This window comes from Melozone crissalis, unplaced genomic scaffold (assembly GCF_028551555.1).
Source record: "Melozone crissalis strain CALT ecotype California unplaced genomic scaffold, PUWL_Pcris_2 ptg000005l_1, whole genome shotgun sequence".
Lineage (NCBI taxonomy): Eukaryota > Metazoa > Chordata > Aves > Passeriformes > Passerellidae > Melozone > Melozone crissalis.
Window position 1 is genome coordinate 1,844,892 of NW_026535783.1, and position 22,504 is coordinate 1,867,395.

The window sequence follows — 22,504 nt, forward strand, 5'->3', positions numbered from 1 at the left end:
GGAATGTTGGGGGACACAAGACAGATGATGGACTTTGGACCTGGTTAATGTAAGAGATTTGATAACAGGATGCCTTGGCAAAAGCAAATGGAACTTTGAAAATTAGACCTGGATTGCAAGAAGATGAAATCAAACGGGTTTACTGGCAAAAGAAAATCCCATTAAACTCTGCAAGCAAGAGATGTTGTTACATGCATAAGTTTGTGTATGTGATTTTAAGCTAATCATCGTAGTACACATTGCCAGTCTCTCTGAAATAATATATAAGTGCTTGTATCCCATAATAAAATTGGATTCTGAGCAGGGAGTCAGTCTCCCCATCTCTCTGCATCATCAACATGCAGAGGCCCATGCATCGCATGGATCCAGCACATCACACAAGGAAAACCTTGATGACCTGCACCCTGACCTGTTTGGGCAAGAGCATCACCCTCTCAGGTCTCACTGACACGGGGGCAGACATAACTGTAATATCAGAAATTTACTGGCCTCTGGAGTGGATTCTTGTTCCTTCCTTAGGTTCATTCATTGGAATTGGAGTGCACAGCATCACCATGCATAACCTCCATCCCATCACTTTTAAGGGGCCAGAAGATTGAGTGGCCATCATAAAGTCATTTATATCCAAAAAAGAAAAAATAATTGTGTGGGGAAGAGAACTTTTGTCTCAACAGAGTCTCAGGCTGGAAACAAATTTTTAATGAGGGCCACTGTTGACCCCAGCAGCCTAAAACTTTACTGTTTATCTGGGTTGATCAGTGGCCCTTCCAGAAAACAAATTAGCAATGCTAGAGACTGTTACTCAAGAACAATTAGGCCAAGGACACATTACCCCCACAAAAAGGCCCTGGAATACTCCAGTATTTGTTACCAAAAGCCGCATAGTGAAAAATGGAGAGCATTGCAAGATTTTAGAAAAGTTAATGAAATAGTCAAAGAAATGGGACTGTTGCAGCAGGGGTTACCATCACCCAGCATTATTCCAATGGACTGGTCACTGATGATTATTGATATCAAAGATGTTTTTTTTAGTATCCCACTCCACCCAGAGGATGTACCGCAGTTTGGTTTTTTGGTACCTTCAATTAACAGACAAAAATCACTCTTTAAAATATTCCATTGGATTGTGCTCCCGCAAGGCATGAGGAATTCCACAACTATGTGCCAATGGTATGTGGCAAAAATCTTTTCACCTTTTCACAGCAAGTTCCCTCAATCCACCATACTTAATTACATGGATGATATTTTCATAGCCACCAAAGACAATACGGCTTTACAAATCGTTGCTGCTGGAGCAATTGATGAGATAAAAAACTGGAATCTCTGCAGCTGAGGAGAAAATGCAGCAATCCCCTCCTTGGAAATATTGAGGGTACAGACTAACCGAGTGCGGCATTGTCCCACAGAGCATCCAACTGCAGGAAGACCCAACAACACTGCATGAGCTTCAAAAACTCATTTGGTCTGTCTATTGGATTTGGACCCTTCTTGGAATAACCAACCAGGACTTGACTCCGTTGTTTGATTGTTGAGAGGAGATATGGACCTAAACTCCCCCAGGAAACGAAGTCAAAAAGCAAGAGCAGCCCTAAATAGAGTGTCCACAACTTTGCAAACCTGCCAAGCACACAGATGTAACCCAGATATACCCTATTTGTTTGCTTTGGTAGGGGAAAGTCCACACCTTCATGGCTTAATTTTCCAATGGGACCAAAAGTTATCAGACCCTTTGCTAATTCTAGAATGGGTGTTCCTATCTTATGAAATGATTACACCATTACTACAGGGCCTGAAATTATGTCACAACAAATAACAAAAGCCCAGGTTTTATCCCTTTTGGGAAAAGATTTTTCTGTTATATTTATATCTGTTACATTTATTTATTTAGAGTGGTTAATTCAACAACCTGAAGTTTTTCAATATGTATTAATAAATTTTTCAGGGCGTTTTTCTGTTCATTATCCAAAGCAGAAATTATTGCATTCCCCTTTAAAAGTAATTCAGAAACCTGTAAGAAGTCATACTCCCATCAATGCTTTCACTGTTTTTACAGATGGGTCTGGGAAATCCTCTAAATGAGTAATTACATAGAAAAATCCTAACAACAGTGACTAGGAGTCGGACATTAAGATTATTGAAGGATCACCACAAATTGCAGAGCTTGCTGCAGCTGTTTGTGCCTTTTCTAAGTTTTCATTTTCTTTTAATTTAGTCACAGATTTGTTTTGTGTTGCAGCTATCATGGGAAGAACAGAAGGTTCTCTCCTTTAACTTATTGCTAATAAAAAGTTGTATAATTTGCTTTAAAAGTTAATCTTTCTTCTCTCTTTAAGAAAGCAGCCCTACTTTGTGACATGTATTCGTTCACACACCACTTTACCAGGATTCATGACTGAAGGGAGCACCCACACAGCAATGCCAGTCCAAACCTACTGAATTTCTTTCACCAAGCTTGTTTAAGTCATTCATTTTTCCATCAAAATGCTCCTGCGTTAATGAGATTATTCAATCTAAATAAAGATCAAGCTCACATGATTGTTAGCTCCTGTCCTAATTAGCAGGTGCAGTCAGTTCTATCAGTGGGAAGCGAGATCAATCCCTAAGGAATAAATAGTTTGCAAATCTGGCAGTCAGACATAACTCACTATCAGTCCTTTGGAAAGTTTAAATATATACATGTCTCAATTGGCACAATTTGCCACTGCACACAATGGTGAAAAAATCTAGAGATAGCATTAAACACTTCCTGCAAGCCTTTTGTCTTTAGGTATCCCCCTGGAAGATAAAAACAGATGATGGATGTGGGGATGTATCTCAAAAAGTACAGCAATTCTTCAATCTGTGGGATGTGAAACACGTTATAGGCATCCCCCACTCCTCCACCAGTCAATCTATAATCAAAAGAGCACATGGATCCCTAAAAGATGTTAGAAAAAACAAAAAAAGGAGGATGGGGACTATTAACAGTAGAAAGATTATCCAAAGCTATGTATGTTTTTAATGTTCTTAACAACTCTTTTATGGAACCCCTCCCACCAATTTGCAGGCACGACACAGTCTAAATTGAAGGAAGGATCTTCTGTGCTAATTACGGTCTCTGGGCCCTTCCCACTAATTATATGGGGCAGGGGATGTGTGTGTATCCTCCACAAGTGCTGGATCCCAGTGGACGCCAGTGAGGAACATCAAACTTTATCTCCAGGCCCTGCCAGAGAACGCCCCACCAACAAAAGCCCAACCAGAACAGAAGAAAGAAAAAGAAGACAAAAACATTTCCACAAAGAAACCATCTTAAGACGGGCATGAAGTAGACTCAGATATCCTTGCTCACTTGCCACTGGACTTTTTGGCTTCCGCCTTCCATGTATCACACAGGTAGTCCGCCAGGTGAAAGAAGATGCATGGATAACTTTAGCTAACATCATCATGCAGGAAACAATGACTCTGTTGGTGGCCATCCCTAACAACCCCTTTTCCACCTGCTTAGTGGGGTTGCCCACAGATGTGTGAAGATTTTGGCAGTGAATGAAGGTGACTGGTGGAAAATATCCAAGCAAACCCAGCAGATCCCTGAGTTCCAGTAAAGCTGGGCAGTGAAACCGCAGATTTTTCATGGCCCAACCCACTGTGTAAATCCTAAAATCCAGAACAAGTTCCCTGTGGGAGAGGTCAAAAGAGGAACAGCACCAGGGCACTGCTGGATGTCCCTGAGTCACTCAGATGTGGTTGTGCCAGGCATGTGCTGCTTCCAGCAGAGGCATTTTCAGGATATTGGCTGGGCAAGCCCTTGGGTCCCCCTGAGCTCTCTGTGCTTCTGTAACACCCACAGAGGTGCAGAGCTGCTGGAAAACCCTGCGGGACTCTGGCTGAATTAGCCTGGCAGAAATTCACCCTGTCCCAGCACAGAACGGGCTTCACGTGCTCCTGCAGTTCCCTCTGCCTGTGCTGGGAGAGAGCAGGGAAACAAATTCCTTCCTATCAGCAGTTAGTGTTTGCAAACCATAGCTGTCAGTGCTTCTGTGTTTGTGTTAATGAGAAGGGTAGAGAGCAGCTTTGTGGTTTAAAGGAGGGTGTAGCAGTGTCAGAATTCAGTTTATTTCTGTTTTTATCTTTGATGGCATTTTTCCTGTCATATCTCTGAAAATAATGAGCATCTTCTTGGGAGTGCTCAGAATCCAAGATCTGTGACTCAGCAGTAGCCAAGTGTCCCCTATGAACCTGTTTGCCTCAAAGTGAGCAAAGTTCAAGGCAAAGGATGTTCAGAGCAGAGGTGTAAGCTCTTGGCTGCTTTTAGAGACAGAAAACATACCAAACTCAAACCTGCTTGCTGAAATCTCTGGAAGATCTGACTTACTCAAGGAAGTAACATTTTGGGATACTTGTGATGTCAGAATGTGCAAATGTTCTGTTGGCCATTCATTCAGACACTCAGTGAGCCAGATCAATAATGTTCTTCTAAATGTTTTAACACTTCTGATTGAAATAAAATCAGTTGAAATTTGGCTTCCATCTGCAACAGGGTCTCGAATATGAGATTATTCATTTTGAGGGAGGAACGGATTGCGTTTGCGCAGTTGTGGGTTTTTGTTCAGCACACAGATTCTCTCATTTTCTCTTCTGTAGCTGTAAGCATTGAAGTAAACCACTTTGGAAATGCAGCTCAAATGTACCTGTTTATATTTTGCTTAATGTAATTTTTGCATGAGCTGAAAGTATTAACTTGTCATTTGCTTTATAGCATTCTTTGTAATTGTGAGACTGAAAAAAGACCATAGAATTTCTCCCATTACCATTCAAGTAAGGAAGAGAGCATCACAAAGATTCTTTGGAAATATTCATGTTTAGATTTACGTATAACTTTATTAAATGTATAGTTTGAAATAGATTTTACCAAGCAGTCTTTCAGTTCAATTACAGCAATTGCTTTTCAGTCGGCTGGACAAGAGAAGTATTCACACATACATCTGCAATATTCTCCTTGTCTGTTACTCCATCTGAGTGAATTCCTTTAAGTTCCAGAGTTGCAGTGCAATGTAAGAAAATAATCAGGCACTGGGTCAGAGTTTAAGAGGTCGGGCAGTCCCTGCTGTGGATGCTGCCCCAGGCACAGGGCCCTGTCCCCCGCCGGCTCCTCCGGGCCGCTCCCGCTCTGCGGGGTTGGGCACAGGCTGGGGACAGCTGTGGCTGCTCTGGGGTGTTCCAGCATCCTCCTGCCCGCTGGAGCCTGGGGGGACACTGGCAGGGCTCCTGTCCCGGGAGCTGGAGCTGCTGGAGCTGTTGTCGTCTCTGGTGTCGTGGGAGCGCAGCCGTCTCTTGGCCTCCCTGCTGCACCAGCCCGCAATGACATTGATGAGGCCACGGACCAGGGGTGCTGTGTGTTCCTGCAGGAAGTTCTGCAGCCTCAGGGCCAGAATTGCTGCATCGGGACCATGGAGGCAGAGCTCATGTAGGATGGAGCTCTCTGCCACCTCCACCTGCCACCAGCGGTCCCGGAATATTCCCTGCAGCCTCTGGCGCAGCCAGGGCCGCGTGCGCTCCAGGACACACTGTCGCTGACGGAAAATGCCTGCCCACATCTCGGGCAGGAGGCCGCCCACGGACTCTGGCCCTGCAGTCCCCTGCTCAGCTGGGGACAGCATCCCCTGTGGAGAAGGTGTGGGGGACACTGCAGGGCCCTGAGGGCTGCTCTCGTTCAGGTGACCGGGAGCTCTCCCTGCCTGGCTGTGGGTCTCTGCGGATTCCGCAGGGGAGGTGATGACAAACTGGACATAGTCCTGTTCGCCCCTCTCGGAAAACCTGACGGTCTCTATCTGTGTCCTGCAGAGTGGGCATGAGGGATTTGTTGTGGCCCACCGCAGGATGCAGCCCAGGCAGAACTGGTGGCAACAGGGCAGGGCTGAGGCCGCGTCATCCCAAGTGTCCTGGCAGATGGGGCAGGTGCTGTCTGTCCCTGTGGCCATTCCTGTGCTCTGCAGCACATTTGGGGACAGCTCAAGACCACGAGGTGTTCCCCCTCACTGGCAACACACGCTGCAGGAGGGAGAGGCCTGCCTTTTATTCCTTTCACTGGCTGAGCCAGGGAAAGGAATAAAAGGTAGGAGATGCCCAGGCCCCTGGGGAAGGACACCTTCCTGTCTTGCTGAGCCCTGTCACCTGCTGCTCAGGCACTGCAGGGACAGCGGGGGTGTCACCCTCGGTGCTGTACCCGCTGTGCCTGGCTGCCCCAAGCAGGCAGCACAGGAGCAATGGCTCTGGGAGCTGCTGAATTCTCTGGCAGCAGCTCCCAGCACTGGGAAAGGCCTGGCTTCAGACCAGACCTTGCAGTCTTGGTTGGCAGAAGTCAAGGTGTGTGGGCCAGACTGTCCCAAGCTCTGCTGGTGCCCAAGTGTCACCAGCAATGGAGGCGATGTCACAATCTGCCAGTTGTGATGTCACCCTCCAGCACCCCGTGATGTCACAACAGGATGGTCCCCCCTGCAGGTGCACATTGTCAGGAGCAAAATGAGAATACTCTTTCTTATTTTCAACTTCTACATCTCCCTGTTACTTTCATTTGGTTACCGTGTTGGTGGCCATGAGTGTGTGTCTTGTCCCTGCTCCTGACACTGCTGAGCTGTCCCACAAGCAGGACTATGGTGGGAGCGGTCAGCCTGTGGCTGGATGACATGTCACTGCCTTTCCCAGTGCAGTGCCAGGATTTGGACGATTTGGGTGGTCAGTGGCCAGGCCTGGGTAAGAGGAAGGTTCATCTCCAACCACAGGCATTCAACCCACTGGACCCACCTGTGAGAGGAAGCCCCTGCCAGGCCCATTGGGATGGGGGGATCTTCTCATCATGGTCTCCATGCTGACACCCTGATGTGTTGTCCAGGGCTCTGAGGAGGCTTCTTCAGGCCAGGCAGAGCTTGGGAGGGTGCTCATGGCACTGGGACCAGGTGAGGCAACTGGAGCTGCCAGCAGAAGCCAGGAGGAATGTTGAGTTGAACCCCCAGTGGAATTGTGATAAGTTGTCCTTCACACCCAGTCTACCTTTGGCATCTGCTTCAGGTGTGTGAGTACACGAGGATTTTCTGTGGGAAGAGGCACGGCTGACAGCCCTGGGGCTCTGGGGGACACAGCTGAGGCCCCCAGCACAGAGGTGACACCCACAGTGGGGCACAAGGGGAAGGGGAGAGACCTCAGAATGGGGAGAAGCCAAGAAACCATGTAAGTGAAATGACAATGCATTTCCTTGTCTTTCCTGACTAAAGGGCTGCATGGAGCCTTGCAGCTGCTGCCATGGGGGGAGTCTCTTGCTGGAAGGAGAAGACTCCTGGTGCCAGGGGCCACCTGGGCAAGCAGTCCCTGCTGTGTCCAGGATGGGAGGAACTGTGGATGCTGCCCTGGGCACAGGGACCTGCTGCCAGTGGCTGCTGCAGCTCCTCCTGCGCTGGTGCCACTCTGCAGCGTTGGACACAGGTCAGGGACAGCTGGGACCCCCAGGGGGGACTGTCCTCCTAGGTACCAGCTTCTTCCTCCACACTGGAGCCTGCAGTGCTGGTGGTGCCAATCGTCTCCCATAAATTGCTGGATTCGGAGCTGCTGGAGCTGAGGCTGGTTCTGACCACAGGGCTGTTGTTCTCATCCCTGACTTGGCCGGGGCTCAGCAGCCTCTTGGCCTTCTCACAACTCTGGGCAACCGCAACACGGCTGATGCTGTGTGTCAGGGGTGCTGTGTCCTCGCCCAGGCGAGGCTGCAGTGCCTGGAGGAAGACAACCAGCCCACAGAGGCAGAGGTGCACAGGATGCAGCTCCCTGTCCTCTGCCAGCCACCACTAATCCCAGTACATTCCCTCACAGGCAGGACTGCACAGGGTCCAGGAGATAAAAGGAGCTACCACTTTCTTGTTTGAAACCCCTGCATTTCTGTGTTGCTCTCCCTTGGTCACTTTCGTCACATATCCATGGCTCTGTGTCTCCCGAAATAATCTGGATGACCCTTCTACCCCTCAGTGCCCTGGTCTGGGAAATGCTGGCATTCAGAGCACCTGGGGTATGTGTGGCCAGTCCCACCCCTATGGGTTCTGCTCCTGCCACAGGGAGAAGCAGAAAGCAAAGGTTTGCAGCAACCCTATCCACTCCTGCTGGCATTTCCCACAGCCTGTTTCTGCTTCCCAAGTCTCCATATTCCTGCAGACTGGTGCCTTGGTGCTCCTCAAGAGGAATCGGGCCCCACAGCTGCAGGAAGGAGCTGGAGTAGGCAACTCTCCAGAGTGTGGTACAACTTCTGGAGAACTCAGGATTCATTAGCACAGTCGGCCCTAGTGTCCCAAATCCCTTCTTGCCTCGGGCTGTTGCCATCATTTGGAGTCATCGGCACTTCAGGCACCTCTTTCTCCCTGGGAAGAGCTCTCTCACTCTCAGCCTGAGGGCTGCTCCGAGCCCAGGCTGCTCCGTGCATCCCCCACTGGCTCTGCCCAGGAACATCTCCCAGCTGACGGTCCCTGCTCTCTGTTCATGGGGCTCCTGCTCTGCCTCGCTGGGAGAGGCCGTCGCCTCCAGGCATTGCAGGCCCCTCCCTGCACAAGATCATGTCAGTTTGTTGTTTTAAAGTCAGAGTTTGTTCTCTCTGCGGCCCCGCTGCATTCAGGGCACAAGGGCACTGGGCACCAGGTTTTGGGGCTGTGTGACTGTCGTGCCTTGCTGGCCCAGTGAAATGTTTCCCTTGGCATTTCCCAGTGAAATGTCCCTGGCACAGGGACAAGGCCCAGCACCCACCCGGGAAGGACACAGACCCGTGTCACACCACAGCAGCCTGCTCCCTGCTGGGCACCACCCAGGGGTGGGAGATGCTGGAGCAGTGCCTGGGGGTGTCCATGTGGCCCTGGGACCTCACTGCGACCTCATCAGCTCCGGGAAGCTCTGGTGTTACAAGGGGCTTCCCCGGCCAACCGTGACCTCACTGCTGACTTTGGTCCTTGCAGACTCTGATGTCACAAAGGGCCGGTTGTGCGGGAACTGCTGAAAGCAGCCTACAAATCTCTGCCAGCACAGGGGTTCCATCCTGGCCCACCGTGCCCTCACCGGGGATGTTGGTTCCGTGAAGCTCTGGCGCCACAAAGGCCGGCCGTGCTGTCCCTGCCGATGCCGGCCCTGCAAAGCTCCGGCACCCCGAGGGGTCCCCCCGTGCCCCGCTGTGCCCTCGCTGGCGGCACCGGCGGTGCCCGGATCGGGCACGGCCTGTCCGGGCCCATTGTGACCTCACGGCCGCCGCCGCCGCCTCGCCGCCCCGCTGCGCTATAAAAGCGGGCGCGCCGCCCCCGCCGCTCCCGCGGCAGCATGGCCCGCTACCGCCGGCGCTCCCGCGGGAGCCGCAGCCGCAGCCGCTCCCGCAGCCGCAGCCGGCGCCGCCGCTCCCGCCGCCGGGGCGTGCGCAGGAGGCGCCGCGCCTCCCGCCGCTCCCGCTACCGCCGGAGCCGCCGCTCCAGCCGCAGACGCCGCCGCCGCCGCTGAGCCGAGCGCGGGGCTCGGCCTCGCCCGGCCCGAGGAGCGCGGCTGTGGCGCGGGGCTGCCCATGCCAATAAAGGCCTGCAATGTGTACGGGGCTGTGCGGGTCCCTGGCTGTGCCGGCGGTGCCTGCGTGTCCGTGGGTGCCCGTCTGTGTCCTGCGTGTCCTTGGATGTGTCGGGTGTCCCTGCGTGTCACACGCTGGCTGTGCCTGCGTGTCCGTGGATGTCTGTCCCCAAGCGGGACCCTGCCCCGGTCCCTCTGTCAGTAACAAATCTCTCTTGTGCAGGGGGCACGGTCCTGACTTCCCAAGTGAAGGGAACACGGAGTGAGGTCAACAGAAAGCTGTCAGGTCATCAAATCCAAAGGTTAACCCAAACCACCAATCCCAGGCCCAAGCCGTGGCCCCAGGTGGCACCTGCACATCCTCCATCGCTCCCCACAGGTCCTTGTGGGACCCGGGCAGCCCCACAACCTGTCCCCAGAGCAATGCGCTCCACAAGGAGCCACTCACAAATGGGCTGTGGAAAAGTCACCAGGAAACAAAAAGACACTTCAGGGCCTTTAGGGTGAGTGCAGTGTCACTAAGTGGGAGCTTGCCCTGAGCCCCTGTCAGTGACAAATTGCTCTTGAGGAAGTGATGGGGCTCTGAGTCACCACATGAAGGGAACACAGAGTGAGGTCTGCAGAGAGCTCTCAGCTCACCAAATCCAAAGGTTAACCCAAAAGTACCAATCCCAGCACTAAGTCATGTCTCAAGTGCCAAATTTACTCCCGCTTTCAATCCCTCCAGCAATGGTGATCCCTGGCAGTCTGTTCCAATGTTTGACAACACTTCTGGGTGAAGAAACCTTTCCGAACAGCCAACTAAACCTTCCCAGATTCAGCTCTCAGCAGTTTCCTCTCATCCTTTTTCCTGTTCCCTGCTAGAAGAGCCTGGTCCCTGCGTGTCCCTGCTTGTCCCTGTGTGTCCCTTGGTGCCCATGCGTGTCCCCAAGTGAAAGCTTGCCCTGAGTCACTGTCAGTGTCAAACCCAAACCTTAACCCAAAATTACCAATCCCACCACGTTGTCATGTCTCAGGTGCATGGACACCACCACAGCCCTGGGCAGTCTGTTCCAATGTTTGACAACACTTCTTGGTGAAGAAACCTTTCCAAACAGCCGCCTAAACCCTTCCCAGTGCATCTCTCAGCACTTTTCTCTCATCAAATCCAACTGTTAACCCAAAGCTGCCAATCCCACCGCTAAGCCATGTCTCAGGTGCCAGATTTACACAAACAGCCCCTGGAGAGCTCTGCTCCACAATGAGCCACTCACAAATGGGTCACCAGAAAGTCACTGGGAAATAAAAAGACACTTCAGGGCCTTGTGATGATTGCAGGGGGATCAGCAGCCCAGGTGCTGAGTCCCTCAGTTCTTCCCAAAACACCAAATTATGGCCAAGGGAATAGGCACATCCCTCAGGCCAGTGCCTGGCTCTGAGGTTGGTGTCAATGGAAAAGTTTGGGGCTTGTTCAGCACAGAATGATCCACTCAACACCTGATCCTCTGACATGTGATGGGAGGCACCTTCTCCCTGAGGAAAAAGAGTTCCAGCACAGGAGCCAGCAGGGCTCATTGACAGAGCTTTGGAAGGGGGAAAGGGTCAAACCTGCCTTGCCAATTACGGGACGTGGCATGGGGTGCCAACAATGGAACAAACAAGCTGGAATCGATCCCCCAGTCTGCTTCAGGAGCCGTTGGCCACAATGGACCACAGCTGAAATGTTTCTACATCCCTGTGCTCAGTCGGAGGCATAAGCCAGAGGAGCTCCAGGCCTTGTTCCAGTCCCACAGATCTGACACCCTCGGCAGCAGTGACAGCCAAAGCTGCTGGGATCAGTCCTGTGAATGCAGAGCCCTGTGGACACTCCAGGCTCTCAGGAGGGATGGGCAGGGCAGGACAGGCAGAGGGGGGGGACCGTGGGGAACAGCAGGGTGACAGTGGCTGGAGCTCCCAGCTGGCAGGGGCACAGCTCAGGGCCTCTGGACAAGGAACAAGGAAATGGTGTGGGTGTCACCGTGGAGTCCCTCCCCAAAGGACAGAGAGCTCAGCTCGCCAGGTGAGCCCAGGGACGGCCACGAGGGTGACTGAGGGCTGGAGCCACCCCCTGGCACCAGCTGCACAATCCCAGGAGGTGCCTCAGCCTTTGGTGTCCCTGTGGGTCCGTGGATCTGCACCTCAGCTGCATCTCACAGCACAGGGCAGGGAGAGGCTCCTGAGCAAAACCAACGCAAAGGAAAACCCTGAATGTGAGACCTGAACCAGCAAATACCCCTGCACTTGCACTGTGCCATCACTTAGCTATGTTTCTTTGTCTTCAATTCTGTTCTGATCATTCTTAAGATCAAGATCTTTTCAACTGAAAAAGGGAGGAAAGAACTGGAAAAATACCTCCCTAAGCCCCAAAATCCCGTAAACATTAGGGAAATATATGCTGCATGCTAATTTCCTGAAGGGCCACAGGATCACTGCAGCTTCAAAGGTGTTTCTCTGAAAGGTCCATGAGGGATCAAACTCACCACAATGAGAATTCTGATTATCAGAACCACTTTTACCCCATTCAATTAGGGACACTTTGCATTGCTCTCTCACCCCATCTCAGACCTGTTGTGCAGTGCCAGCTGCCGAGGGATGTTGGCAGGGCCTGGGCAAGGTTTTCTCTTCATTGATTATTATTGTTCTTCCCAGCAAGCAGTGCCTGCAGCCTCTGCAGAAACGCTGCAAACTTCCCTCTGCAACACCCACACCTACACACAGCAACACCTAAGGAGGGACCAGCAGTGAAGCAGCTGCAGGAAATTCCCCTTTTCCATGTGACTTCAGCTTTCTCCCCACAATCTGAACTGTGTCAGGCGCTGAGGGACAAGTGTTCCTCCTCTCCCCAAGCTCCCGTGTTTGGTCCAGCACAGCTGCAGCCTCTGCCCCACAACCATGGCCATGCCCTGATTTAGAGCTTCCCTGCACACGAATTTGTGTCCATCACCCACAGGGGTGACGCTGAAGCTGCGTTTGGCTTTGAGTTCAGCCCTGCTTTGGGTGGAGGTGCTGCACAAGAACCTTTAGAGATCAGTGCCAGCAGGGCTTGTCCTTCACTCCTGTGGCTGCAGAGCTGCATTTGCCAGGGACTCCAGTGGCACCAAGGCCAGCTGAGCCCTTGCAGGTTAGACACCAGACCCTTCTTCAGTATCCACTCTCAAAGTGCTCAGTCGTGGTCTGGTCTGTCTGTAGCTGAAGCAGAAATAAAAGGTCCTTCTGCCAGTCTCTGGTGACTTGACTCCTGTTCTTGCCAAAATGCACGGATGGCCTGTGGGCACTTGATGAAAGATGGTGGGAAATATCAAAGGGTCATCCCTGGTGTCCTAAACACCAGTTGGAGACACAGTGCAGACAACAGAGAAAACATGAATGGTATAGATTTTGATAGTTCTCCAAAAAAGACAGTTTTTAAAAGTTTAACTGCAACTTGTATTTTCTTGAGTGGTCCATAAGGAAAAAAATAATAGAATGGCCATTTCTTGCCATGCACAGCAAGGACATCACTGCTAACTGAATACCTGGCACCCAGCAGTGTCAGCTCCCTGCTGAGCACCCTGTAGGTGATGGAACCACACAGGTAAGGGAAGTGGCAGCCAAGGGAAGGGATGTGGAGCCTGGAGCCCAGGAGCTCCTGAGGGTCCACAGGATGCCCGGGGCTCTGCTTTGATCACAGGAACCTCACCTGCAGGGCCAGCTCCTCCAAAGCAGAGCAGTGAGCACTGCACAAACTGTGCTGGTCTCCGTGTCTGTGAGCGCTGGGCACTGCTGGGTGTTCCTGAGTGCCACTTCCCCCTGGGATGTGCCATTCCAGCATCCTTCCCAGCTGCAGCACGGGATCAACAGACTTTTGCTCTTTTGCTTTCCTGTTTCTCGAGTGATCCAACACACCTTTGCTCCTGGAAGCTGAAGGCACCTGAACTTCAGCAGTACCAGGAGATCCCTGTGTAAGAAATAGCTGCATTGCATTTGCACAAGCACCATCTCAGCACTTATGTGTAATCTGCCCTCTATAAGACAGATGACAAAACTAAATTATGCATTTTTTTTCTTTTCTTTTTCTTGAAGTGGTTGCTGCTATTAGAGGTGAGTCAGGTAAAACAGGCTCTGTGTAATTCCTGATTTCAATTCGAGCGAATCGAAGTCACCCACGGACGGTGCGGCCGAGCCCTTTGTGATGCCAGAGCATCGCAGAGGCGACGTCCCCGCTGAGGTCACGGCGGGGCCGCCGCGCTGCGCTATAAAAGCGGGCGCGCCGCCCCCGCCGCTCCCGCGGCAGCATGGCCCGCTACCGCCGGCGCTCCCGCGGGAGCCGCAGCCGCAGCCGCTCCCGCAGCCGCAGCCGGCGCCGCCGCTCCCGCCGCCGGGGCGTGCGCAGGAGGCGCCGCGCCTCCCGCCGCTCCCGCTACCGCCGGAGCCGCCGCTCCAGCCGCAGACGCCGCCGCCGCCGCTGAGCCGAGCGCGGGGCTCGGCCTCGCCCGGCCCGAGGAGGGCGGCTGTGGCGCGGGGCTGCCCATGCCAATAAAGGCCAGCAAAACTTACGGGCGTGTGCGGGTCCCTGGCTGTGCCCGGTGTGCCCCGCCGGAGGGCTCCGCTCCGAACGCGCCGGTCACAAGCGGGGCCCGTGTGCCAACAGAGCTGTGACTCCCAGATGCCCCCGAAGCTGTCGCTGGCCTGGCGCCGCAGGCACCCGGTGTCACACATGGCCCCGCTTGTGCAGAACTGGACATCCTGTGCTGCTCCTGTTCAAAGCCTGCTGAGGGCAAAAAATGAGCTTTCAGGTTTGGGGTGAGGGGAATGTCACTAAGTGGCAGCTTGACCTTGAGTCCCTGTCAGTGACAAATCTCTCTTGAGGAAGTGATGGGGCCCTGAATCACCACATGAAAGGAACACAGAATGAGGTCTGCAGAGAGCTCTCAGCTCACCAAATCCAAACGTTTACCCAAAACTACCGATCCCTCCGCAAATCCCATCTCTCAAGTGCCAAATTTACTCCCTCTTTAAATCTCCCCAGGAATGGTGACTCACCCACAGCCCTGGCAGTCTGTTCCAATGTTTGACAACACTTCTGGGTGAAGAAACCTTTCCAAACAGCCAACTAAACCTTCTCAGCGTTTTCTCTCATCCTTTTTCTTGTTCCCTGGCAGAAGAGCCTGGTACCAGCTGGGTACAGCTCTGCCTGCTGCCCTGGGGAGGTCCATCCTTGGATAAGACTTGGAAGCTTTGATGAGGACAGCAGAACAGAATAGCACAGCCTTAGACAAACAGATGAAGGATGTAGCTGCGGCAAACAGAAGCCATGCCGACTGCAAACAGGACAGTTTTACTCCTTTTTTAAGTCCCTCCAGGAATGGTGACACTGCCCTGGGCAGTCCGTTCCAATGTGTGACAACACTTTTTGGTTTAGAAACTGTTCATAATAGTCGACTTAAACCTTCACAGATGCAACTCCAGACATTTTTCTCTCGTACTGTGTTTTGTCCCAGCAGAATCGCCTGAAGCCAGGGTGATCAGCAGGAATCACAGTCTCCCACAGCACCCTCCTCTCGCCGTGTTCCGTGTGGGATGCTATGGCATTCCCTCAGTGACAGCCGGCCCTTCCCGCTCCTCATTTCCTCCCTTCTCCTCCCAGATACACCCCAGCCGAGTGCCACGGAGGTGCCGCTGTGGCCGCTCCCGGGCCGGGCCGGGAGGCTGAGGGACGTCGGGGCCGGAGGCAGCGGGGGGAGATCGCGAATGGCCCGTGAGGCTGAGGAGCACCTGCGGGGGCTGCGGCGGCACTGAGGGGTCTGGCGGGGAGCTGAGGGGCACGGCGGGACTGAGGGGACTGAGCCATGGCGGGGGCTGCGAGGGCCGGGGGGCTGAGGGCGGTGGCGGCGCTGGGGGCGCTGAGGGCGGCGGTGGGACTGAGGGGGATGGGGGAGAGAGCAGTGAGAGCGCTGAGGGCAGCCTGGAGATGTGAGGGTGATGGTGGCTCTGAGGGCAGCATGGAGACGTGAGGGCGATAGCGGCATTGAGGACAGCATGGAGACGTGAGGGGGCTGAGGGCAATGGCAGCACTGATGGTGCTGAAGGCAGCATGGAGAGATGAGGGTGATGGCAGCACTGAGGGCAACATGAAGAGGTGAGAGCAATGGAGATGAGGGCAGCATGGAGAGGGGAGGGTGATGATGCCTCTGAGGGCAGCATGGAGAGGTGAGGGTGATGGTGGCACTGAGGCCGATGACAGCGCCACTGGTCTGAGGGCAGTGACAGCTCTAGCTACCTAAAGGCAAAGCCACACACGAGTGATGCGGCAGCATGGCCCTGGCCCTGCTGCACCACTATTCCTGATCCAAGCCAGTGCCACTGGCGTTCCTGGGCCCCATTTGATGTCTGGCTGTTGTGGAGCCTTAGCAAACACTTTCCACAACATACACTCAAATAAAAAGCTCGACCAAATGTCAGTAAGCATTGTCACTGTGGTACATTGTATTAATGCTTGCCACCAGTTTATCCTGTTCTCTCATATTCCATGGATTAATTCAAAATAGCTGTCACCACTTAACATGAAGCTTTTTTCTCTCTCTGGAGACAGGGAGGGCCATGCCTTTCTCAAAGGTTCCTTAATGATGTTGAGCCTCTGGGTAAGTGGAATTAGCAATTAATATTTGGTCACTCAGGGTTCCAGAGATCTAAGCATGATTTTGACAGATACTGAAATCAGGTGGAAAAGAAACTTTCCAACAGTTTGAAGCATTAGAAAGTAGGGATTCTTTACCAGTGCAAGATACACATGGCATCTCCTTTAATCTGATGCGTGTCATGAAATTTTACAGCAGGGTATTTATTCCATCACAGACTCACAGCATTCACAGAATGTCTAGGTTGGAAGAGACCCTCAAGATCATCGAGTCCAACCCAGCCCCAACACCTCAACTAAACCCTGGCACCCCATCTACCAGCCCAGGAGGACACTTGTCCAGAGAACAAGCCCTCTTCCCACCAAAAGCTAAGGCAAATAGGGCATTAAGCCCTTCTGCCTTTTCCTCGTCAGCATTACTGAGTTCCCTCCTGCATCCAGTAGGGAACAAAGGTTGGTCTTACCCTTCCTTTTGCCATTAATATATTTGTAAAAGCATTTTTTATTATCCTGTATAAAAGTTGCCTAATTAAGTTTGATCTGAGCTTTGGCCTGTGGGAACTCAGCACATCACTCCAGATGTCCAGAGTTGCTGGGAACCCTCTTGGGGGGCTCAGAAGACCTGGAATGTTGCCAGAAGCGCCTGGTGGCTTGACTTTGATCCATCTAGGCATGTGCCACCTGTGTATGAGGACATGAGAGTCAGACGGGTTTGAATGGTGCAGGAATGATATATTTACAGGGTGAAAATATAGATCTTAGGGTTTTTGGTATAAGGGGTAATGGGGACAAGATGGAGGAATGAGGGCATGTCTTGTCCTTCTTTCTTCTTCTTGTCATCCATTTTCTGCAGTGATGTTGGCACTTTGGGGTTGGTTTAGAGTAGAAGTGCACTGTCTAACATAGGTGATGGGTATTGGGACATAAAAGTAAATATGATGTACGTAGTTTGTAGTATATAAAGACAACGCTGCTTTGGGGGCGGTCAGAGTGCCTGTGGCTGCCTTGCTGTTCAGACCTCGGCTGGGCAGAAAGGAAAACTTTGTAGATAAGAAATAATAAACAACCTGAAGATTGAAAACTGAAGAGTCCATTCTCATCCTTCAAAGCTTGGGCTGCACACAACCATCCCATGCACCTTGGGGCAGAGACAGACAACAGCTCCCAGGGTTGGCCTCCCTAATATTTTTCCTACATGCCCTAGCTACCCCCTTAAAAACTTTCTGAGAGATCTGACCTTCCTTCCAAATATAATACGTCCTCTTTTTATTCCTAAGTTTCTTCAAAACCTCATTGCCCATCCAGGCTGGGTGTTCGCCACATCAGCTCATCTTTGGGCACACAGGGACAGTCTGTTCCTGTGCCCTCAAGATCTCTGCTTTGAAACACACCCACCTTTCCTGGACTGTGTGTATGATCACACTCATACATACTCATTATAACTTGCCAAAAAACCCACCATAATCCACTTCATTTGTTTCTTCACTGGTTCCAGCTACACTTGTGTGTGCACAATTTTACATTCTTTTATCTGTCTTGACAGTCTGTCTTTAAGCTCTATCCAGCACCTTCAGGGTGACTGAAAATTTCTGTTCTGTGTGTTATTTCTCAGGGCAAACTACTGTTGTCCAGCATGAGATTTTGGATACTGCATCTTTGTCTCCAGTACTGAAATCTTAAGTATAATCAGCAGGAGCAGAAGGATCGTACAGCAGTGAAGAGGTTCCCTGAAGTCTCTTTTGCCAGAGGAGATGCCCAGGGGGTTTCTAACTCCTAACAAAAGCAGGCACAGTCCTGCCTTCAGGGCTGGGGCAGGTAGCCTGGAGCTTTGTGAAGCCACCTGCCTTGTTTATTTTTTGCCAGTGCCCAGAGAGGCTTTGGGGATATGCTGGGTGTCCCCAGCCCCCTGTTCCTCCCAGCCCGACCTGCTGAGCCCCCTTTCTCTACCACCATGGCTCTGACACTCGTGTCCTGGACATGCAGCCCAGGCTGCAGCACCATGGCCAGACTGATGTAGCCATGGCCAAATGGATGCATTTAGGGTATTCCAGGATGGAATCAAGCTCAGCTGAATCAGAAGTGATTATAGAATATTCTGAATCAGGAGAAGGAAAACTCAGTTTGCACTTCATATTCTTTTCAAACTTACATTGTTATTGGGTCCCGTGTGAGGCTGGTATGGATTCCCTTGGAGCTGAATCAGTAATCACATAGGACTTCTGTGCTACTTGGATGTTCTCTAACAGCAGTAGCCGTTCAAAAAACAAAAAGAAGGAGAAAAAAGATACCATATAATTTAGTTTTGTCATCTGTCTTATACAGGGTGGGTAAATGGTGCTTGTGCAAATGCAATGCGGCCATTTCTTACACAGGGATCTCCTGGTACTGCTGAAGTTCAGGTGCCTTCAGCTTCCAGGAGCAAAGGTGTGTTGGATCACTCGAGAAACAGGAAAGCAAAAGAGCAAAAGTCTGTTGATCCCGTGCTGCAGCTGGGAAGGATGCTGGAATGGCACATCCCAGGGGGAAGTGGCACTCAGGAACACCCAGCAGTGCCCAGCGCTCACAGACACCGAGACCAGCACAGTTTGTGCAGTGCTCACTGCTCTGCTTTGGAGGAGCTGGCCCTGCAGGTGAGGTTCCTGTGATCAAAGCAGAGCCCCGGGCATCCTGTGGACCCTCAGGAGCTCCTGGGCTCCAGGCTCCACATCCCTTCCCTTGGCTGCCACTTCCCTTACCTGTGTGGTTCCATCACCTACAGGGTGCTCAGCAGGGAGCTGACACTGCTGGGTGCCAGGTATTCAGTTAGCAGTGATGTCCTTGCTGTGCATGGCAAGAAATGGCCATTCTATTATTTTTTTCCTTATGGACCACTCAAGAAAATACAAGTTGCAGTTAAACTTTTAAAAACTGTCTTTTTTGGAGAACTATCTAAATCTATACCATTCATGTTTTAATGTTTTTCTCTGTCGTCTGCACTGTGTTTCCAACTGGTGTTTAGGGCACCAGGGACGACCCTTTGATATTTCCCATCATCCTTTATGAAGTTGGCAAATTGCTTCTTTTCCTTCCTGTCCCAACCTCCTTTGTCGAATCCCAGAGCAAGTTACTGTGGTCTGGAATATTTGTGCTTTGTCTTTGGATATTCTGTATCCACTCAGTCCCACGAAATTCAACAATGCCACAGTCTGATCCCAGCATTGCTGTTGAGTTTCCAGTGCCTCTCTGAATGTCATCTCCATACTGGAACAAGACTCCAAGAGGGTTCTGATTTTTCTATTACACCAGTTTTTTTGGCAATTGATTCCAAACATGGTGGGCCTGTTCTTAAATCCCTGCAGTAGAGCTGTCCAAGCCTGTTGGGTTCGTCTTCCCTGTGTCGGGATTTTCCCATTCAAAAGCAAAAAGTACTCAAAGGGATACAGATATATCTTTCAGATACAATACTGTGAAGCATTTTCATTTTTCAGTCAATGTTGTTAGCAAGGTGTAAGGATTTACTGCTACCAGATGTATATCTTCTGCTATCTCATTTATGGTTTTGAGGTCCTGTACCAGCTGGTAAACCTCTCCATTTTCCTTCTTCACTGGCAAAATAGGGGTATTTATTTTGGATTCACATTCCTTCAATAGACCATATTTTATCAAGTTTTCCACAAGGAGTAATAACTTCTTACCATTTTTTGTTTTCAAAGGATCTTCAAATAAAAGATCCAGAATGTTACAATACAGATTCAAATAGAAATACAAACCAATTATCAGTCACTAAAACCAAGTCAAATACCAAATTCTGGAACACCAAATAACCCACCCAGTGTGCTGGAAGATCTTATGTGGGCAGGATTCCCAAAAGAATGCTTTATTACTGAATGGGGTCTCAGCTGTGTTCCAGACTGATTCGAGGGTCTGTGGTCTTCTCCAGGAAAGTCCCAGTGCTGGCGTGAAGATCCAGAGACCTCTCAGATTCACAGGAAATCAGGCAGAACGCCCCATCTGGAACTGCCAAAAATGACACTGAAATTGGCCAGACAGCAACTTTCTAACACAATTTGAGTACTAGAAAGCAGCCATTTCTTATTGCAGCACTTGGCACTCGGGGGATCCTTCCTCCAACTGAACAGAGATTTTATCTCACACACTGACTACACATCCATCAGCTATCCCTACTTCTTTAACAGTCTTTGACATGGTCACACCCCTTATTAGAAGTCCTTGTCTGGTTCTTTAGGGTCTGACTTCTGTATCTGGTGTCCTTTTTAGGTGCTGTTCCTTGACCTGTTCCTCAACCCTTGCTTTTGAGTATGCACAATATCATTGTTTTGCCTAAATTGTGCCTTGTCAGCCTTGCAGAGCTGAGCTGGTGTCCTGCTTGTGTTTGGCATGGCTTCTGTTTGCCTAAGTTACATCTTTGATCTGCTTATCCAAGGCTGTGCTATTCTGTTCTACTGTCCTTGTCAAAACTTCCAACTCCCATGGACTGCCCAGAACAGAGACCCAAAGCACAGGGAACAGCACCCACCAAGGATGGACCTCCCCAGGGCAGCAGACAGAGCTGTACCCAGCTGGCACAAGGCTCTTCTGCCAGGGAACAAGAAAAAGGATGAGAGAAAACGCTGAGAAGGTTTAGTTGGCTGTTTGGAAAAGCTTCTTCACCCAGAAGTGTTGTCAAACATTGGAACAGACTGCCTAGGGCTGTGGTGGTGGCGCCATTGCTGGAGGAATTTAAAGAGGGAGTAAATTTGGCACTTGAGACATGACTTAGTGGTGGGATTGGTACTTTTAGGTTAACCTTTGGATTTGGTGAGCTGAAAGCTCTCTGCAGACCTCAGTCTGTGTTCCCTTCATGTGGTGACTCAGAGCCCCATCACTTCCTCAAGAGCAATTTGTCACTGACAGGGGCTCAGGGCAAGCTCCCACTTAGTGACATTGCCCTCACCCTAAAGGCCCTGAAGTGTCTTTTTGTTTCCTGGTGACTTTTCCACGGCCCATTTGTGAGTGGCTCCTTGTGGAGTGCATTGCTCTGGGGACAGGTTGTGGGGCTGCCAGGGTCCCTCAAGGCTGCACGGGGGAGCGATGGAGGATGTGCATGTGCCACCTGGGGCCACGGCTTGGGCCTGGGATTGGTGGTTTGGGTTAACCTTTGGATTTGATGACCTGAGAGCTTTCTGTTGACCTCACTCTGTGTTCCCTTCACTTGGGAAGTCAGGACCGTGCCACCTGCACAAGAGAGATTTGTCAGAGGGACTGGGGGCAGGGTCCCGCTTGGGGACGGACATCCACGGACACACAGGCACAGCCAGGGTGTGACACGCAGGGACACCGAGGGACCGCCAGGGTGTGACACGCAGGGACATCAAGCACAGCCAGGGACACGCAGGACACACACAGGCACCCAGGGAGACACGGGCACAGCCAGGGTGTGACACGCAGGGACACCCGACATATCCAGGGACACGCAGGCACCGCCAGGCACAGCCAGGGACCCGCACAGCCCCGTACACATTGCAGGCCTTTATTGGCATGGGCAGCCCCGCGCCACAGCCCGGGCGAGGCCGAGCCCCGCGCTCGGCTCAGCGGCGGCGGCGGCGTCTGCGGCTGGAGCGGCGGCTCCGGCGGTAGCGGGAGCGGCGGGAGGCGCGGCGCCTCCTGCGCACGCCCCGGCGGCGGGAGCGGCGGCGCCGGCTGCGGCTGCGGGAGCGGCTGCGGCTGCGGCTCCCGCGGGAGCGCCGGCGGTAGCGGGCCATGCTGCCGCGGGAGCGGCGGGGGCGGCGCGCCCGCTTTTATAGCGCAGCGGGGCGGCGAGGCGGCGGCGGCGGCCGTGAGGTCACCATGGGCCCGGACAGGCCGTGCCGCGCCCGATCCGGGCACCGCCGGTGCCGCCAGCGAGGGCACAGCGGGGCACGGGGGGACCCCTCGGGGTGCCGGAGCTTTGCAGGGCCGGCATCGGCAGGGACAGCACGGCCGGCCTTTGTGGCGCCAGAGCTTCACGGAACCAACATCCCCGGTGAGGGCACGGTGGGCCAGGATGGAACCCCTGTGCTGGCAGAGATTTGTAGGCTGCTTTCAGCAGTTCCCGCACAACCGGCCCTTTGTGACATCAGAGTCTGCAAGGACCAAAGTCAGCAGTGAGGTCACGGTTGGCCGGGGAAGCCCCTTGTAACACCAGAGCTTCCCGGAGCTGATGAGGTCGCAGTGAGGTCCCAGGGCCACATGGACACCCCCAGGCACTGCTCCAGCATCTCCCACCCCTGGGTGGTGCCCAGCAGGGAGCAGGCTGCTGTGGTGTGACACGGGTCTGTGTCCTTCCCGGGTGGGTGCTGG